Here is a 10,746-nt window from a genome sequence, read left to right on the forward strand (position 1 = left end):
TCAAGGCCAGCCTTGGTCTACAGAGTGAGTTCCAGGACAACCAAGGCTACACTGAGAAAGCCTGTCTTGAAAAAAAATTATTTGGGGGCTGCGTATGTGTTCATGTGTGGTAAATGGTATGTGTGTGTGGTGCTTGCATGTCTATGTACAGGGTCTGTGGGGAGGCTGGAGAAGGCCTTATATCCTCCTAGATTGCTCTCTATCTTACTCTTTAAGACAAGATCTCACTTCAGCTAGACTAGCTAGCCATCAAGCTCCAGGATCTACCTGTCTCTACCCCAACCACAGAGCTGAAGTTACACACAGGCACCTTCTGTCATGCTCAGCTTTTTCTGGGGGTGCCAGGGATTCAAACTCAGGTCCACATGCATGTACATCAAGAGCTCTTACCCACAGAGCCATCTTCTCAGCCCCAGTGTCTTAACCTTTTAAGCTCCAGGCCCCCTGGAGCACCAAGTGAAGGCTCTGAGCTATCTTTCCACAAGCATATATGTGAGTTCAGAGGTGAAAATCACACACCTTTCAGAGAGTTTGTGTGAACAACCTCCAAGTACGAATACCACTGAGCCAAGCTCCCCAGCCCAGGGCAAGGCTCTCAATTGTCCAGGCACCTCTAGGTGTGAGCATAGGTTAGCATTGAGTGCTCAGCACAAATCTACAGACTGTATCTTTCCTTAGAGTCAGGTCCTCACTAAGGGGTGACAGATTATGCTGCAAATAAACAGTTAACGTATACCAGGTGTCCTCACCTCTAAGGACCACAAAAGCCGGAAGCTCAGAGTCCACGGGCACTGTGAGGGTGAAGTCCAAGAGACTGTATGTACACTGATGATCCCTGCTGTTCCCTGGAATCTCTGCCAACCCCTGCCTTGTGGGTCTCTCTCCTGTGTACTTTTAACTCTACATAGAGGTGACCTTGATTTCTATTTTCTGGCTCATTCTGGCCCAGACAAGCTGGGAGCAAAAGGATGAAGGACCATCTATCAAGCACTGTCTGAGCATTTGGGGGCTCAAGAGTGGATTTTTAAGGGGATTTGGGACTCCTCATCTTGATCCATGACTCCTCTTTGAGCTTTGGGAAATATCTGCCTTGAAAGAAAGCATCCTGTCCCTGAAGAATCCCAGAGGCTTGATAAGGTCTTCTATGTCGCAACTGGCTGTTGTGATGCCTAGTGCTAGGAATGAGGAAGAGCTAGTCTGTGTAGCCAGGTCCAGACAGGCATGAGTGTGTAGGGAAGGAAAGATGGGGACATGAAGTCTCATGACTAAGGAATTTGAAGATGTATGAAGGACTGATGAGGAAAAGCCCTTCGCTGCCTTGGAAGAAGTGCCCCTAAAGCTGTGTATGTAAACTCTGCAGATCATGGCAGCCGAGAAACTGGGAGCCACAACGGGGAATGCAAGTTTCCAAAGGGGGTCGTGGACTAAGCTTTAGAATAGGAATAGGTTGGCTTGGGAAAGCTGGATGGGACTGGTGTTCCCACAGAAATAGAGATTTGTAGATACAGATGACCAAGGCATCTTGGCAAGTGGGGAAGGGCTTTGTTTGGGAAATATAAGGACATAGGGTAGGAAGGGTCAATTAAGGTTGGGTTGCATACAGATAGAATTATATGGACTGTTCAGGTTATGCATAGAAATATATGTATAAATATATATACCTGCAATAACAATTAGTTTTTGAAAAATGAGGTCATAAATTTGAAGGAGAGCAGGTGGGGGTATATGAGAGGCTTTGGAGGGAGGAAAGAGAAGGAAGAAACATTTAATGAAATAAAAACCTCAAAAATTAAAAAGGAAGGTCCTAAATCATAAATTTGAGGAATTTGGAATTCCATCCAGGAGAGCTCCTAAGGATGGAATGAGGAAAGAGGCTTTATTATAATATCAAGTAATACTAGGTAATAAGGTCTGAGCTCTTATTTTAGGGGGCATAAAATAGGGAAGAAGGGGATGGGAGACATGAAGAAAGAACCTGGGGGATTCAGAGATGGGCAAGATTTAAGACATGGAGTAAAGGCATGGAGATGGGGACTGGGGAGAGAGATTGGTGAGAGAAAAAGAACTTCAGCTGAAGGTGAGTCACTCCAGTGGGGATGCTTATAGTTGGAAGTGGGGAGCTGCAGCAAGGACACGGTACAGAACTGAGGAGGTCATTTCCAGGTGGTCCCTGGAGATGTGATCCTCACATCAAAGTGCTGTGTGCTCAGAGGCCACAATGGGATACTGTAGACAGGCCGGTGGTTAAGAAGGACCTAAGAACAGCAAGGTCCATTGAAATGAACATGAATGCATGTGTGTGTGTGTGTGTGTGTGTGTGTGTGTGTGTGTGTGTGTGTGTGTTCGTATCAACAACAGAGACAAAAAAAAGGATCAAGAAGAATGCAAGCAACCTATACAGTCTACACACTGAAATGCTCCCATAAGCCTTCACTGCAGCTTTCAAATTCGCCAAGGAACCAACTGTAGCACCAAGAAAATCGATGCCTGGATACTCTGTTGGATGTCCCTCCTGCCCCTGAGACCACCCTGCATCCCTCAATTTATTCTGACTCTTAGGGCTTGGTTGATAAGAGTCTACTCCCCACACAAGCTCAAGTTTTCTGCTAACCCATCTACTTTGTACCCTGCTCCCCAAATCTGATCACAGCCCCTTTACCCAACTCAACATCTTCAACAGCTCAGCTGCTGCCGTCCCAATAAAGTCCCCTAGCTTTCCTCACAACATCCACAGTCTTCCAGGACCAGACCTTATCTCACTCTTTACCTGTATTGACTCTTGGTTTTGTTTTGTTTTCTTTTTTGCTAGCCTTGGCTCCACCCGAAATGAGTCACTCACACTCCACCTTTCCACCCACCTCCAGGCTCCTATTTACACTTTTCTTTGGACACAACCGATGTGCCAAGTTCCCACAGATGAATCTTCCTTTTCCCTTCAGGGCATTTCCCGGTACCACCTTCCCAGGAAGCTTTGTGACACATCTTAGCCAGAAGTGTGTCTCTCTCCTCTAGCCTTTCTCACAGCACCACAAGTCTTCATCTTCTCTTACAGATACTTCTCTCCATGTGGTATCCTCTGCCTGGCAGAGTGTGAACTTGCTGAGGTAAATAGGAGCCTTTGCATAGGGAAAGTAAGACTACTACCCTAGTGTGTAGAGGGTGGAGGAGCAGAGAAACATTCAACCAGTGTGGGAAAGAAATTACAACCGAGAAACTGAGGCTCATTAATCTCGTGCAGATAGAAAATGAAGTAAGACTCAAATCCACAATCTTTCTGACCCCAGATTCTCTCTCTTCCCCGGGGTGGTGCCTGGGATATTTTATGAGATGTGGTGATAGACGTCAAGTATTTCTCTCAAAGATTCTGTCACACAGGCTGTACCATTTCTTTTTCAAATAAGAAAAAAGTCGAGAAACATTCTCAATTGTACAGAGGGAGGAGTGATGAGCAAAGGGGTCAAGGCGGTGCTGGTGAAACCCACAGAAATAGCTGACCTAAGCAAATGGGAGCTCATGGACCCCAGTCTGACAGCTGGCGAGCCAGCATAGGACTGAACCAGGCTCGTTGAATGTGGGTGTCAGTTAGGAGGCCTGGACAATCTATGGGACCACTGCAGTGGAACCAGAATGGAAGAGCCAAGTTTAAACTTGGAAGAAATTCCCAGCAGCCCTGAAAGGAACTGCTGAGCCCCATGGGTGCAGGAGAGCGGGCCAGGCGAGGGTGAGGGGGTGGGGAGTGTCAGGAATCTCAGACACACAGACAAAGGCAAAGCTACCCTCAGCATTGGTGGGAGAAGCGGACCACTTTGGAAGAAGACTGCTTTGTAAGACTGCTTTTGGTGACTTCCTGTAGGACCCCTGTCTTCCCAGATTATGTGTGGGTAGATTTTAGAACACAGAGGGGAAATGTGTGTGTGTGTGGGGGGGGTTCGGGGGTTGTAAGTGAACTATAGCTAAGATGTCAGGGGGTGGGGAAGGAAAAAATATTAAGTGAGCTATGGAGGTGCCTGACCTTCCGGGGCTTGGCTCTGGTTCATCTTGGTATTAATCACATTGATAGGTGTCTTGTAACAGTCCTGGCCCCTTTAGCACTGGGCAAAAGAAAAAGCTGGAGAGACCCAGAATGCAGAGAGATGTCTACCAGTAAGATCACCCGAGTCTATCTGAAGGGTCCATCTCTCAAAAACCAAACTCTACACTATGTCAATCTGCACATTGCATCTAGGTAGAAATGCATCAAATGTGCAGCCTGGAGTCTGCTCTCTTAATCAAACTGTCATCGTGAGTAATAATTATACCTTGAGAAACAGCAGAGTGACTCAAAAGGCTGCCCCTTCCCCCACCACCCCCTCACACAGCTCCGAGCTTTGCACGCTAAATGAGAAGGCCTAGAAAGAATAGCCACCATGTTCTGCTGCCTACACGATTAAATGGTCCTTCAGGCTCCAGAGCCTGATTGGTATCAGTGGCATCATCTTTCCTGGCCCAAGAGCTAATTCCGCCTGGCTGTACTCAGCACACTGGATTGGGAGTAGAGCAGCTGAAGTAAAAACAGATGAGTTTTTGCCTCTTATAACTTCTGTGTCAAAAGGTGGTCCGTGACCTCAGGAATAGGAAAGAAAAACCTCAGGTACAACTCTGGTAGAGTGTGGCTGCCTGCCATTTGTGGGACCCCAAGTTCCCTCCCCAGCACCAGAAAAAAAGAAGAAATAAATTCCTGGGCAGGCAGTACATTCCTGAAATCTCAGCACTTGGAAGGTTGAGGGAGGGAGGGCTATCCCAAAAACCTTAAACAAAATAAAAACAGGCAGGAAAGATGGCTCAGCTAAAAAGGTGTTTGGCCTGGGGAGACTTCATCAGGCATTGCCCTGGGGCTTGCTAGCCAGTCACTGACCACATGGAATCAGTGAGTTAATGGTGAGACCCTGTGGTAGCCAGTTTGACAGATTCTGGACTCTGGGATTACCTGTGGAGGAGTGTTTTCATTGGTCTCATTAATTGAGATGGGAGGGCACACCCACTGTGGGTGACACAATTTATGGATGGAGGATGTAACGGGGCCAACTGCTTCAAGCTCCCACTGCCTTGACCACCTTGCCATGACTGACTGTACTTTCTCCCTCATGTTGCTTTTGTCAGAGTATTGTATCAGAGAAATAGGAAAAGAAACGAAGACAGACACATCTGGAAAATCAAGATGGATGGCATTCAGAGGAAGGACACCTGAGGCTGAACTATGGCCTAGGCTGTGCACACACGTGTGTTTCATGTCCCAGCCACAGACATATGTACAACACAGTCAAACAAAATAATAATAATAATAATAATAATAATAATAATAATAATAATAAACAGTGCTTCCTCCGAGGGTCAGATGTAGCCCATAATTATCAAGATATGGAATGGAGAGTTCACACTTCTGAGTATCTACTGTGTGTCTATTATGTTTTATGCACAGCAGAACGTATTAAGTTTGTACATGAGCACACCCTCCTCCATGACGCTAATATTGAAACAATAGCCCATACTTCTTGGTGCATATCTGTAGGCCTGTGCTTTGAAGGCCTGGCTCTGCCACCAGACTACCCGTTCTCTGGCCACTCCCAGGGTGACCCAGCACAGCATGGGAGTCAAAGGTGGAACAGGGGCTCTCCTCTCCTGCTATGGGTGATGACTACTATCGTTTCTATTTTATCTGTGTCCTGGCTAATATACCTCACTGTCAAAAGCCCTGACACCACCCCCATCTTACAGATAAGGAATTCACTGCTGAATGTCCTTCCCAAGGTCACAGAGAAGGTCCAGTTAGAGTTACTATAAGCCTGGGTTCCTGATCATTGAACTGTTGGCACAGAATTAGATGGTTAGTGTTACCAGGGCCCTGCTCTTTCTCCCTTGCCTTGAGACTGGCCTGAAATATATGAGAATCACATAACTATCAAACTTTTTCTTTTAACCTTGCTTGGGCTCCCAAACTATCCCAGGAGTACCTCTCTGTCCTCACTGCCTCTTGGCTAACTACCTTGTTCCCCTTGCCCTGGGAGGCCAGCTAGTCTGAGATGAGTAGATACTGAGCTGTGAGAAAACTAGAGACTGAGGACCCCACTAATCAGGGTCCTCCTCATGGGAGCCTCTGTCCCTTCCCTTCCCCTCTCCTCTTCAGCAGTGTTTGGCCACATGGAACTACTGTCCACTTCCACTTCCGAATGAAGTTAAATACCAGATGTAGAGATCGCCCCAGGGTCCTTGAGAAGGGCTAGGCAGTCCCTGGTAAGGGAGATTTCTATCTGAAGAATGGTAAGGCTGGAATGCTGCACACAAGAGCTCATTTCCTGAACATCTCTGAGTTGGAAATGTCAACCCCAGGATGAATTACATCCATCTTACTTAGAATTATGGGTGAACAATGACTTCTGATAGATCTGTGTGGTCTGCACCCTATACCCGCATCCATGCTCTCTGTGTGTGGAAAGTTAATTTCCCTTGAAAACCTGAAGGGCTTGAATAGCCACATTCAGAGAATGCTAAACCAAGCCAGGGACATACTTGCCTTTTCTGCAGGACTCACCACAACCTTGGACATGCAAATATGCACAGCATATCACTTGAATTGACTTGAATTGACAAATTATCCCCATCTCAAATGGCATGCTAAGGAACTGGGGACAAAATGGGCTGGACTGGGGGACAGAGAAATTCACCACTGGAGAGAAGGGCCATGTATAACCCAGTAATCCACAAGGGAAGCACACTTCCCATTCTCTGTGTGTGTGTGTCTCTGTCTCTGTCTCTGTCTCTGTCTCTCTCTCTGCCTCTCTCTCTCTCTCTCTCTCTCTCTCTCTCTCTCTCTCTCTCTTTCTCTCTCTCCAAATTCTCAACTTCCCCCCTTTCCTTTTAGGAGGTCTCTAACTCCTTAGGAATGTTCTCATTAAAATCAGGATGCATTTAGAAGGGTGCCCTTCTTCTAGCCTCAGCTAGAGTTTTCTAATAAGGAACTTATTAGAAAATGAAGACTAATGAAGACCTATTTCTGTGGTGCATTTGTGGGTGTTGGGTACTGTGCTGGGTGTTTTGTGTAGATTCTCTTTTCATCCATTCATATTTATCTTGACTTAATTAGAGTTCGAGCCACTCCTCTCTTCCCACCTGCCACTCTCCAGAAAGAGAGCTGTTTGTCTCCTCTGTCCTTGAAGCAGGCTAGTGGATGGGCAAGGAACCCTGAGGAAATAACTTTGTCTCACCTCCACCCCTGTCCAGAGGCTAGCTGGTTTCACTAGAAGCAGGAACCAACCCTACCACATAGTTCCCCCAAGACCTCTAGGCATTCTATAAATGCAAACAGAAATGGATGCACCCCAAGCACTTTGCGGGTACTCTTCTGCTCACTGTCTGTGAATGTTTTATTTAACATTAATATGTAGTACTTTTTTCAAAGCACTCAAGTGCAGATCTCCATATATTTCATATTATCTCCCTAAAACCTGGACAAGCAGGCTCTGAGGACCAGAGAATGCAAAGGCACTGCACAGGTCTGATTCTATGACCATTGATCCAATTTCTTTCCAAGGTCCCACCAAGTAGCCTGGATGCTTTCACAGTTTACACACACACACACACACACACACAACCTCAGCTGTGCAGATGAATAAATGGAGTTAGGAACTAATTTTCTTTTCTCAATAATAATCATGACCAGTCATGGAAGGAACCTCGAACTTGATCTATCAGGATTCGTCACAAAAGAAATATGCCCTGAGCCTGTTCTCAGGGCACTGAGTTAGTTCTCAGTCTAGACTTCTCGGTAGAGCACCAACCTCCGCTTCCCAGACAGACTCAGGACATCCAATTAAGTTTTAGATAAACTGTGAGTAATGTCTGAGTGTTAGGTATCTCCCAAATACTGTATGCAATGTGCTTAACACTGAGAACAAAATCTTCAACAAATCTGCTCATTTAAAATTCAAATCCGAATGCCCCTTGTATTCATTTGCTAAATCTGGCACCTCCATCCCAGAGTGGAGGCACACTGGGAAGTTTTCAAGCAGCTCCAGGTTCCAAGCTTTGCTCCCAGAAGAGTTGCCATGGCAGCCTGAGCACGCCTTCCCAGGCCTTGAGGAACATCCACTACTTAAGGTTGCAAGCAGTTCCCCCTCACCCCTGCACTCTAGGCTCCCAACAGGTTCTGCTACTTGACCGCTTTCAGTTTCCGGTTGTCTCTTGCTGCCCATAGCCCTTGGGTTTGTACTTCCCGGGTTCTGGCTTTCTTTCTTCCCCTTGCTTGGTTACTTCCTATTGATCTTCAATTCTCACAGCTGCTTCTGCCCCAGTGATTCAGGATCTGTCCCTGACCAGCCCTGCCCACCCTCTGGCGCTGTATTGGTGGAACTCTGACTCTTCCCACGTCAGCCCCGCCTCTCCTGGCTCTGTCCGGGCCAACTGGAGCCACGACAGGCTCCTCCAAGTCTCCCCTCACCTAATAGCTGCACCTGGATGCGAATTGGAAGCTCGTGAGTGAAGGAAGGCAGACTGTCCTGCCAAAGTTAGGTTTTTCTTATGAATGTGACTCCTTCCTTCCTCCCTAGTGTCGTGAGTCACTTTTTTTTTTCTTCTCTGCATCCTTCTTGCACCCCCGCCCCCACCCATAGCGGTTGTGAAAGGCAAGGGCTTGTTTTGTCAACCTGAGCACACAGGGGCTGCCTGGCACCCCTACCCTTTCCCTACCATGCACATTGTCTCATCAGGCTCCAGACTGGCTCAAGATCTGTTTAAGATTCTTCTCTCTCTTGCTTTCAAGTCATCCTGGATAATGCCATCCCCCCACTCTCCGGGTCCCAGCTTGGATCTTGCTTCAAAGAGCCCAGCTGAATCTTGCTTCCAGTTTGGGGGTGATGGGAGATGCTGGTGTCAGATGGCTGAGGTTGAGGGCAGGTGGCAGAGCTTGGTGGGCCTCAGAACATCACCCATATGCTCACTCTTCACCCACCCAAAGCTTTGCCCACGCACAGCCTGGCAGCAGGAACAGCAGCCCAGAACTTAACCCTTGAGTGGCAAGGGGGAAAACAGCTTCAAAATGAGCCATTGTGGCCAGTGTGAACTTTGGCGCGCGCGCGCGCGCGCACACACACACACACACACACACACACACACACACACACACACACACACACACACACACACGTTTGGTATGGTTCCTCTTGGAAAAACCCAAAAAAAAGTCCCAGAGGTGGGGGATAGGGGACACATAAGGGTGCCGAAGGGCACTGGGGAGAATAGTGCGAAGTGCTTGGGCAGAGGTCGCGCTCGAGCTGAAGTTGGGTTCTGAAGCCCCAGGTTGGCTTTGGGGCTACCAAATCCGACCTTTAGAAGAAAGCAGCTTCGTTAAGCCCTCCTCAAACCGTGGCCCCAGCCTCCCCTGCCTGAATAAGCTAACAGGACAAAACCGGGGAAACACCCTTTAGTCTCAGAAGAAGTCCAAAAATAGATCCCTTCTCCCCCAGCTCAGGGCGGCAAGCTCAGGGTGAGCACCTGCTCAGAGGCTCTGACTCTCTGGATCTTGTGCCCCCTTTCCAGGAATTCCCAGCCGCGTCCAGGCTCCCCCCCCCCTCCAGCTTTCCACCTAAGTCGAACGATCGACGGGTCCCCGACCCTGGCGCTGGGTAGCGACGTGCAGGACTCACCGCGGGTGAGGCGCGGACTCCGGCCAGGGCTCCGGGCTGGGCCAGGTGAGTGCAGCCGCCGCAGGTAGGACACGAGGCTCTGCCCGCAGAGGCTGAGTAAGAGGCTGACAGGTTGTTTTCCCCCTCCTCCTCTCGGTCGTTAACCACACCCCTGCTGCTCTCCTCCCTACTTCCTTAAAGGGTGGGGTGTGCTGTCTGTGTGTGCAGCCTCCAGCCTCTTACCATAAACTCTGAAATAGACGCTGCCTGCAATTCCCGGAGCTGCCCGGCTGACCCGGGGGACCAGAGACATTGACTTGGGGCCTCACAAGGGGTCATCAGGTGTCCCCAGCGTCTTGAGATTGGTTGACCGCCCCCCCCCCAACTCCTACCACCCCTGCCTTCTTCCACTCACCCCTTTCTGCAGCCTTTGGTCACTAGACTTGTCTCACGTTCTCAGCAGCTGTGACTCAGTGTCCCCACACATGGCAGTGGTCCCCTGGTACAAGGTTGGAAACACTGAGGACTGGGTCTCTGAGCCCAGACCCTGCAGGACCAGAGAACAACTCAAAAATAATCAGAGAAGGGACTGGGAATGTAGCTCAGATGGTAAAATATTCATCTAGCCTGGGTTCCATCCCCAGAACCAATGGGCCTGATACGGAGTAATTCCAACCTCTGGAGGTTTAATCCCTCCACTAGGGAGAATAACAAGTTCTAGGTTGTTCTTGGCTACCTGGTGGGTTCAAGGTGAGGCTAGGCTGCAAGAGATTATGTCTCAAAACAAACAGAAAGAGAGAGAGAAAGAAAAGAAAGAAAGAAAGAAAGAAAGGAAGGAAGGAAGAGAGAAGCCCCACAGTTTTCTTCTGAGGTCCTCTTCCTACACCAGTGTCACCACCCCCTGAAGAGACTAGTCACCCCTAGTCACTCCCTTTACTTGTGAGTGACTTGTGAGACTTGAGGCAGATCAAGGGCTCTTTGCAACATACCTTCTCTAGCCCTAGAAAGATTGTGAGTGGAAGTCAGTGAGCTAGACTTAGCAGAAGAGCCTTTCCTAGGCTTTATAGGGTTTGAGATCTAGTTGGCCTCT

At 48.3% G+C, this 10,746-nt stretch overlaps 1 protein-coding gene across 1 annotated transcript in view; it reads right to left on the reverse strand.

Annotated features, from left to right (window-relative positions):
• The window catches only part of Ptk2b (protein tyrosine kinase 2 beta), a 117,005-nt gene extending 107,189 nt beyond the window's left edge, over positions 1–9,816 (reverse strand). The window contains exon 1 of the mRNA XM_027390286.2: positions 9,678–9,816. The gene's annotated coding sequence lies outside the window, so the exon portion shown is untranslated. The remainder of the gene's footprint in view (positions 1–9,677) is intronic.
• Positions 9,817–10,746: the final 930 nt, after the last annotated feature.

This window comes from Cricetulus griseus, assembly GCF_003668045.3.
Source record: "Cricetulus griseus strain 17A/GY chromosome 1 unlocalized genomic scaffold, alternate assembly CriGri-PICRH-1.0 chr1_1, whole genome shotgun sequence".
NCBI classification, from domain to species: Eukaryota; Metazoa; Chordata; class Mammalia; order Rodentia; family Cricetidae; genus Cricetulus; species Cricetulus griseus.